The sequence below is a fragment of the Pseudophryne corroboree genome, chromosome 2 (genome assembly GCF_028390025.1).
Source record: "Pseudophryne corroboree isolate aPseCor3 chromosome 2, aPseCor3.hap2, whole genome shotgun sequence".
NCBI classification, from domain to species: Eukaryota; Metazoa; Chordata; class Amphibia; order Anura; family Myobatrachidae; genus Pseudophryne; species Pseudophryne corroboree.
This window is the reverse complement of record NC_086445.1, coordinates 449,337,835-449,348,380: the sequence shown is the minus strand read 5'-3', so window position 1 is coordinate 449,348,380 and position 10,546 is coordinate 449,337,835. Positions and strand designations below refer to the sequence as shown.

The 10,546-nt window shown below is 45.5% G+C and overlaps 1 pseudogene; it reads right to left on the bottom strand.

Moving 5' to 3' along the window:
- Nucleotides 1-285: 285 nt before the first annotated feature.
- On the bottom strand, nt 286-405 carry LOC135052510 (5S ribosomal RNA; annotated as a pseudogene).
- Nucleotides 406-10,546: the final 10,141 nt, after the last annotated feature.

Here is a 10,546-nt window from a genome sequence, read left to right as displayed (position 1 = left end):
ATATTTAAGACACTGGAGTCCCTAATGGATATCCAGAGTAATGAAGACAGAGGCATAAATAGAATAATTTGAATTGTGTTGCAATCCAATGCTTGGTGCCTTCTGTTTAAGGAGGTCTCCTGGTGTAGATGAATTAGCTGCGTGATAGATTCAAAGATAGAAACATTGCAAAAGGAGATAGTAAGTGTCAAAAATTGCGTAGTAGACCATATTGATAGATAAGTTGATGGTAGAGGTCAAAGGTTGCTCCAACACTTCTGCTGTTTGTTGTCAGATAAGGAATTATGCTTACAGCACCTGATATTCCCCGGTGGTCTCCCCTCTGGGTACTGATCAAGGCTTATCACTGCTTTGCTTCCAAGATCAGATGGGCTCGGGCGTAACCAGTGAAATATGGCAGTAATTTTCCCAATTTTAACAAATGAGAGAGTGTGGTTATTGACATGTACCTAGGTAAGGATACTTCTGCTGGGATGCGGTCAAGATCCCCTTCTGCTGTCCAGTTAATAGCACAGGTTCTCTGAAACTTGGAGCATTGCAGAGAATGTAGCCTGGCATCTGGATGAGAGAGTACTGAGTTAGGATAGATGCATGAAGAATAGGATAAGGACTCAACCTTCTGCTGTCCACTATCATATAAAATTATAGCGGAGAGTGGATGAGAGAGGTGGGCTGATCTTACCTATGGAACTGAAAATTCTTAAGATTTTATACAAAAAATCAGTGTTTTAAAGCAGTATGCAGTTTCTAATTAATGCAAAATTGCTAAAGGCCATAGTGTCCTTTTTTACTGAACACATTTGTAACAGCACAATATAAATTTGCAATAAAAATTCACAGATATGGTCACATGTCTAATAGCTATTGATATTGAATAGCGATATCTATCATAGTGTTGTATGTTGAATCTGAGAGCATTCAAAGACACAGGGGTATTGTTCTAATTGTAAAGCGCAACGGAATATGCTGCGCTATATAAGAAACTGTTAATAAATAAATATTCAATAAGAGTCGGGTCCATTCCGACATGCAGTTGTCGGAATGGACCCGACAACCCTTATTCACTGGATTGCCAAATCCGACTGTCGGATTTGGCCGTACACAGGTCCTGTGCTGCCGCTGCTGTCAGCGGCTGCTGATGCGCTGACAGCAGCAGTGCAGATGGCGGCGGCGTGCGTGAGCAGGATGGCAGCAGGGGGTGCAAGCTGCTGGGGACATGTCTGTGGCTGGGGGAGCAGAGATCGGCGGCCAGCGGCAGGAGCTGGCTGCGGCGGGACATGTCTGCGGCGGCGGGGGGAGGTGCTGCAGGGAGAGAGGTGCCTGGCCAGTGGACGGCCAGACACCTCTCTCCCTGCAACACCTCCCCCTGCCACAGACACATCCCCCCGCAGCCTGCTCCTCACGCCAGCCACAATCTCTGCTCCCCTCCCCCCCCGCCCGCAGCACCACTAGTCTCCTCATCTCAATCCGACTTTTTTTAAAGTCAGATCGAGATTGTCGGAAACGGGGCAAAAACCTGTCAGGTTTGGCCCTGCTTCCGACAATGCACGCTGATCGGCAGCTGAAGCCACCAATCAGCGTGCATTCCAACAGCATTCCGACAAGTCGGGTTTCCCGACTTGTCGGAATAAACGGGGCACTAATGAATAGGTCGGAACCCCTTCCAATCTAAAACTGTCGGAAGCTGCCATCTTTCTGACAGTCTCTATTCAATATCAATAGCTGACTGTTAGACATGTGATCATATCTGTGAATTTTTATTGCAAATTTATATTGTGCTTTTACAAATCATTTACATGTGTTCAGTTAAAAAGGACACTATGGTCTTTAGCAATTTTGCATTAATTAGAAACTGCATACTGCTTTAAAACACTGATTTCTTGTATAAAATCTTAAGAATTTTCAGTTCAATAGTAAGATCAGCCCACCTCTCTCATCCACTCTCCGCTATAATTTTATATGATAGTGGACAGCAGAAGGTTGAGTCCTTATCCTATTCTTCATGCATCTATCCTAACTCAGTACTCTCTCATCCAGATGCCAGGCTACATTCTCTGCAATGCTCCAAGTTTCAGAGAACCTGTGCTATTAACTGGACAGCAGAAGTACCCTTACCTAGGTACATGTCAATAACCACACTCTCTCATTTGTTAAAATTGGGAAAATTACTGCCATATTTCACTGGTTGCGCCTGATCCCATCTAATCTTGGAAGCAAAGCAGTGATAAGCCTGATCATTACCCAGAGGGGAGACCACCGAGGAATATCAGGTGCTGTAAGCATAATTCCTTATCTGACAATAAACAGCAGAAGTGTTGGAGCAACCTTTGACCTCCACCATCAACTTATCTATCAATATGGTCTACTACGCAATTTTTGACACTTACTATCTCCTTTTGAAATGTTTCTATCTTTGAATCTATCACGCAGCTAAGTAATATACACCAGGAGACCTCCTTTAAAGAAGGCACCAAGCATTGGATTGCAACACAATTCAAATTATTCTATTTATGCCTCTGTCTTCATTACCCTGGATATTCATTAGCGACTCCAGTGTCTTTAATATTTTCACCATAGGTGCTTTTAAACTTACTATTTGAATTTTAAAAATTATCGTCACCCTTGATAAATGGATCAATTTAAGAGGTGATAATCCCTTTGTGTGGATTCTGTGTAATTATCTTTTTCTTATGTTGTATGTAATTAAAAGTTACGTTTTAGAATTTATAATTTCAAAGTGTGCCCCAACACAGAGTCTTTCTTTTCCTTTGTTCCAATAACTCCGGGACAATGTCAGAGACTACTGCGCCATGGAGAGGAGGGGGCCATAGCCGGTCCTAGGCATAGGCAAACTAGGCAAATGCCTAGGGCATTTGGTTTGCCTAGGGGCACAAGCAGCTTTTGCTGATTAAAATCAAATGAGGCATGCTTATATTCTGTGTGCGACTGCGGCTGTATCTGCATACGAAATGCTATGTTACAGTGTATTCCTGGAAATCACTGTAACTAGGGAGGCCAATCCCGGGATCGGCGGGATCCCGGTATTTGGGCCCAAAAATGCCGGGATTTGAATCCCGGGATTGGAGCATCCAATCCCGGGATTCACGGGATTACACTGCGCATGTGCGGGAGGGAGTGTTTGTAAGTAATACTACTTACAATTAGACGGGCTGAACGCGGCGGCACTTCAAATGTGGCACCGGCCGCCAGCCAATCAGAGCTGGCGGACCGGCAGCCAATCAGGGAAGCTGCCGCGGCAGCCAATCAAGAGCAACTGCTGCGGCCGCTTCCCTGATTGGCTGTTGGTCCGCCAGCTCTGGTTGGCTGGCGGCCGGCGCTTCATTTGAAATGCTGCCGCGTTCAGTATGTCCATGCTGGCGCCCACCTAATAGTAAGTGGTACTTACACCCACCCTCCCTCCCGCGCCGCTACCAACCCTCCCCGCAACCTACTGTACACCCTCCCGCCCAGCTACCTACACCCTCCGCACCGCTACCTACACCCTCCCGCCCAGCTACCTACACCCTCCTGCACTGCTACCTACACCCTCCCTCCCTTCCCCGCCGCTACCTACACCCTCCCGCCCAGCTACCTACACCCTCCTGCACTGCTACCTACACCCTCCCTCCCTTCCCCGCCGCTACCTACACCCTCCCGCACTGCTACCTACCTTCCAGCGCTGCTCCCTACACCCTTCTTCACTGATCCCTACTGCAATCCCGGGATCCCGGGAATCCCGGGATTGATCGTTTTTCAATCCCGAATCCCGGGATTGAAAAAATGGCCCAGAATTGGCCTCCCTAACTGTAACGTAGCATTTCGTATGCAGATACAGCCACAGTTGCACACAGAATATAGGCACAGACACATATCATTTTAATCAGCAGAAGCTGCGTGTGCATCCTAGCCACATAGTAATGCAAATAAGATCGATGCATGTTCGTCATAAAAAGGCGCCCGACGTTAGCAGAGCTGCCAGCTGACACACGCCACGCATCTCCTGCCCCATGGCGTATTAAGGCAAGATGTATCAGAAGTTACACATCTGTATCCAAGCAGAGGTCACAGTGTTAGTGGCCATGTGAGTGCTGTGTGTGGGTGAGTTGGTTGTGCAGTAGTGTTCAGCTAATGTGTAAGAGGCATTATGTGTGTCATGTGTATAAATGCATTAATAATGTGCAGCATATGTGTAAGGGGCACTATGTGTGTCATTATGTGTATATGTGCACTAATAATATGCAGCAAATGTGTAAGGGGCATTAAGTGTGTCATTATGTGTATAAGGGCATTAATAATGTGCGGCATATGTGTAAGGGACATTATGTGTGTCATTATGTGTATATGTGCACTAATAATGTGCAGCAAATGTGTAAGGGGCATTAAGTGTGTCATTATGTGTACAAGGGCATTAATAATGTGCGGCATATGTGTAAGGGACATTATGTGTATAAGGGCATTAATAAAGGTTGGCATAATGTGTAAGGTGCCTTATGTTTATAAGGACATTGATCATGACCTCCGGTTCCGGCAGCGGCATGAGCGGTTGCTGATTACAACAGCTCCGCTGTCCGGGCCATTTCACATCCGATTTCAAGGCTTTTCAGCCTCCACTCCACACAGCCTGACACTCGCGCATGCCTTGGGAGAGTGCCTGCTACAGGGACAAGTTCCTCACTGCCATGCCATCGGGAGGAAGCCAAGATGGCGCTGGACGCCACTACAGCAGCTACATCTATGCCTCATACCCCCTTACAGCAGCGGGTGCGTGCTCCGGGACCTGAGACGGACACTCAATCGGAGGGTGACTTTCCTCCCAGCTCCCCTGCTTCTGCCTCAGACTAGGTAATACAGCACATGGATAGTCCTGTAACTTATGGGGACATGGTTCAGGCAGTGAGAATGGCTATAGATCCCCCCCTCAAGGCGCAGACAGCACAGATTAACCAGCAGCTGGCGCAACTCTCTAAGAGGGTATTGGATACTGAGCACAGAATGGGGGAATCATTTGCAGATATCAGCACCCTGAAAGAGCAGGTTTCTAGACAGACCACTGAAATTCACCAGCTGCACAACAAAGTGCAAGATTTAGAAAATCGCTCACGTTGAAATAATTTATGAATAGTGGGCCTTCCTGAAGCATTTAAAGGGCAGGAACTTTTTAATTTTATATGCTCCACATTACCTGATTTGCTTAAAGTTCAAGACAGATGCCAGGATATGGTGATAGAGAGGGCGCACAGGATCAGCCTGCAAAAACACTATGAGGGGGCACGCCCTCGAGCCGTTATCTTTAAGACCCTAAACTACCTATACAAAGAACTGCTCTGGAGGGCCTCACGCAGATGTCAGAATATTTCATGGAATGGGAACTCCTTTTATCCCAGGACTACTCTGCAGAGTTATCCAAGGCAAGGAAAGACTTTGCCCCGATTTGCTCCCAGCTGATACAAGACCAATGTAAATTTGCTCTACTCTACCCTTCCCACCTACGTATTTATAATGGTACATCCTTCACAGATTTCCTGAATCCAGATGATGCAAAGGCTTACCCAGTGGTGCAAGTAGAAAAAATGTCTTACAGGTACTGTGTGCGCGCGCGCCCAAAAATGGGCGTGGCCAAATTCCATATGGGGCGTGGTCAATGAAAATGTGGGCGTGATACACATATGGGGGAGGGGCAGATACACATGACCCCCACAGTGCCAGATACACGAATGCCCCACAGTGCCAGATACACGAATGCCCCACAGTGCCAGATACACGAATGCCCCACAGTGCCAGATACACGAATGCCCCACAGTGCCAGATACACGTTGCCCCACAGTGCCAGATACACGAATGCCCCACAGTGCCAGATACACGAATGCCCCACAGTGCCAGATACACGTTGCCCCACAGTGCCAGATACACGTTGCCCCACAGTGCCAGATACACGAATGCCCCACAGTGCCAGATACACGTTGCCCCACAGTGCCAGATACACGAATGCCCCACAGTGCCAGATACACGAATGCCCCACAGTGCCAGATACACGAATGCCCCACAGTGCCAGATACACGAATGCCCCCCACAGTGCCAGATATACATTGCCCCCCACAGTGCCAGATATACATTGCCCCCCACAGTGCCAGGTATTCCTGAAGCAGCAGAATCCCCCCCCCCCCCCCCGCTCACCGCTGCTGCTGACTTGTGTGAGGGGAGGAGAGCGCAGTCTCCGGCGGGTGAGTTCAATATTCAGCGCCGATCCGTGAGCCAATCAAAGCTCCGCGAGCTCTGATTGGCTCACGAGCGGCGCTGATTTGAAAGAAGATATTGAGGGGCAGGAGAGGCGCAGGCTGCGCTCTCCTCCCCTCACATCAGCGGTAGCAAGTGGCGGCCCGTCGGTGTGGGTACGGCGTACCCACGGTGAAATTCTTAAGGGTACGCCGTACCCGCATACTTGCACCGCTGACTTAAAATCACCATGTCCACTGTACAGCAGCAGCAGCACCAAATATAACTTACCTAATAAGTGTGTTATATACAGTGCCCCATATACATATATATATATAAATATATATATATATATATATATATACACACACACACACACACACACACACACACACACACACACACACTGCCCCAGGCCGCTGACACTGTTTTATAGTATGTATATATATATATATATATATATACACACACACACACATATACTAGACTAGTACAGACAGTACACTGTCTGTACTAGTCTAGTATATATACTGTTAAAACAGTGTCAGCAGCCTGGGGCAGTGTGTGTGTGTGTGTATATATATATATATATATATATATATATATATATGTATGTGTATATGTCTCATGAACTGCACACATCACTGAATTAAGTCTGGGTGCCAGATCCAATCTGATATCACAGAAACCTCATAAACACATTCAGCTATGCTGAGTGAATAGAAGTGATCAGCACAACCAGTAGCAAGAAATTTTTAATCCACCAATAAAAAGTGTCCATCAAATGCTCAAATGAACGAGTCAAAATGTATATGAAGAGCAGCAGCGTTTACAAGCATATTACCACTCCTGGAGACATTCCTCCGATACCCCTGACAGCCGTTTCGGTGTCTGCGCACCTTTCTCAAAGGATGTATAGAGATAATGACAGAAAAGAGCATTTAAATAGAACAAAACATGATGTCTCACCTGTGTTTAATGTGTATTCTCCACCCCTCCGTCACACCACGTTCTCCTGCCGCTCCCGCCATCACTCCCTGTTGCGGCTCCGGCGCCTCCGTCGTGACGTCAGCAGCCGGAACCAACATACAGGGAAAGATGACATGGGGGCCGATCAGGGTTCCCGGGTGCCGGAAGTGACAAACCGGAAGTCAGAGTAACCATGACTCCCTGTATACAACAGCGCTGTAATACTAACTAGAAAATCATTATGAAATAACGATCAATCCTGTACCTTATGGCGCAGTACAAAATATGTGACAATCAAGCCACATAGTGAAAAATTAGTGTGTTCTCCATGATCGCCACGGTAACAGGATGTATAAACGTGTTGTATTAAAAAACACCAACATTAAGAAATACAAAAAAATTAAGAGGAAAACAACATAAACACATCCAATGAATCTAGAATATGGGGCCAATTATTGTGTCGACATGTACCAATGTCCATACCTGGGTCCAATAGCTAGCATAAAAAAACTGACATATTAAACTCTTCATTGAGGCCTAACGGCGCAGAGGCCGAAACGGCTGTCAGGGGTATCGGAGGAATGTCTCCAGGAGTGGTAATATGCTTGTAAACGCTGCTGCTCTTCATATACATTTTGACTCGTTCATTTGAGCATTTGATGGACACTTTTTATTGGTGGATTAAAAATTTCTTTCTACTGGTTGTGCTGATCACTTCTATTCACTCAGCATAGCTGAATGTGTTTATGAGGTTTCTGTGATATATGTATGTGTATATATATATATATATATATATATATATATATATACATATACACATACATATATATATATATATATATATATACACACACACATATATATATTTATATATGCACACACATACACTCTATATAAAGTTACACTGAGTGTACCTCACTCAGGCAGTTAAGCTGCTAGTGCTCCAGCTCGCCTCCACAACAAACTGCGCCGACTGCGCCTAACGGTAACGGTCCCCCGGCCCTGTGTCTCTGCTACTCGCTGCCAGTGCCACTGCCGCTGCTCAAGCCTCGGCCTCCTCAGACCCGCCGCGCCCAGCCAGCCTTTAGCAGCGGGAGCGTGATGACGTCATGATCATGCTCCCAGCAGGCTGAGAAGGGGAGGCGCTGATGCGGAGGCGCCCAGCGACTGCAGTGGGACCTGGGGAGCACAATACAGTCCAGTAAGCGGCGCGGCCCGGCGGAGTGGGTACGGCGTACCCGCGGCAAAATTCTTAAGGGTACGCCGTACCCGCCCGTACCCGCCCACTTGCAGGGCTGGGCTTACCTCAAGAGCTTGCAGATGCTCAAGGTTCACGCTCTCGCATGTCAGACTGTGAATTATCTTTTTGCTGCTGTATTGTTTATTCACTTTTACATGCAATGTTGCGAAGCAACTCTTATGGTTCTATGTTCTAATTTCTTATCTTCCCTTCTGCTGAATGTCCTGCATTCTAACTGTTCTATTACCAGCTGTTAGACCGTTCTATGAAGTAGCTGGAGGCTTCAGCATACCTGTTAGGAGCACACATGTTTTTCTATGTAACTTTTGATTTGAATGTATACTTACATTCTCTACGGAAGTCTGATGTCAGATTTTGTCCTCTTTAGGAATCTATGTTTTTTTTTTTCTAGTTCTCTTTCACCCCCTTTCCTTTCTTTCTACTCTTCTTTTGTTCGCTGTACATGTTGCCACACTATTCGTATAAGCGACTTACAACTCCAACATGTATGGGTACACTGTCTCCACACGTTGTTCACCCTCATTGTGGTCTGTTATTCCAATTTTATATGCTAAATGGTGCTAACATTTAAATTAGGCTGTTGGAATGTTGGCGCCATTAATTCGCCCCAGAAGAAAAAACGTCTATTGATTTATTTAAACAAATTACTTGTTGACCTGGTATATCTGCAGGAAACGCACCTGACCCCACCTGAAACACTGAAGCTCAATATGTTGGGCTGGGTGGTATTGGCATCAGCCTCATACACCTCTAAAGCCCGAGGAGTAGCTATTCTCGCAAAGCGACAATTTTCCATAGAGGTATCTGACATACTTGCTGACCCTTTGGGTAGATATGTATCATGCCAAATATTGTTTGAAAAACAGTTATTCTATTGTATGAATAATATGCCCCTAATGTTTATGAAAAACTGTTTTTTATGCAGATTATTACTATTCTCACTCCAAAACTGCACATGTCTATCCTTTTAGGGGGAGATTTCAATCTGGTTTCTAATATACATCTAGACAGGCAGTCTCCCCAGACCTACCAATGTAGACTACCTGCCTTGGGGATCCCAAGTTTATCTAAACAACTTCAACTCCTTGATATATGGTGGGTGTTACACCCTACAAGACTATACCTGTCTCTCCACTGCCAGTCACAATCTGTCCCGCATAGATTATATGCTTATTTCTGTTACGCTCTTACCAAAAATCCTTGATTCTGATATAGAACCAATTCTTATATCGGACCATGTGATAGTCTGGGTATAAATTCAACTTTCGCAGGATAAGGGTAGTCACATAAATTGGAGATGCCCGGCTAGTTTATCGACATCATCTAGGCTCAAACAGGCGGCACTCGACGCCTGGGAGAATTACGGATTCCATAATAAGGACACTGCACATACTAACCCTATCTTATTTTGGTTGGCATCTAAAGCCACGATTAGAGGCGAAATTATCACTCACTCCACCTCACTTAAAAAAACAACTGACAAAACAATACTTAGATGCTCATGATCTTGTTTCACAGAAATTTATTGCATTTAAAACTCACCCAACCCCACAAAACAGAACCTCGTACCAGTCAGCCAGAAATGTATATGAAAATCTACTCATTAAAATGGAAATGTCTTATTCTTTTTCCAGAGACTTTAGGTTTCACAAATTTGGAAACAAGTCAAGTAAACTTTTAACGAATCTACTTAGGGGCGCCTGCCCCCCAGTCACAATTCACCCCCTGAGACAGAAAAACGGTAAGCTTACCACTAATAATATGCAAATAGCATATGTCCTCTCTGCGTTTTATAAAGAGTTATACTCAGCTCCTAGTCCAATTAGTAATACGACCAATTTATTTTGGGATAATCTTCCAGTTCCAACACTGTCAAGTACCAAAGGTTTAACTTTAATTTCAGACATAACCCACCAAGAGGTGTTGAGAGGTATTACTCACCTGAAGAGAGGGAAAGCTCCAGGCCCAGATGGCCTCACAGCAGACTATTATAGACTTTTAGCACCTCAGGTAACACCAATTTTGACTACTGTTTACAATACAATTCTCCACACAGGCACACTTCCAAAATATTTTAATAGCGCGCTAATACGGGTGTTCCCT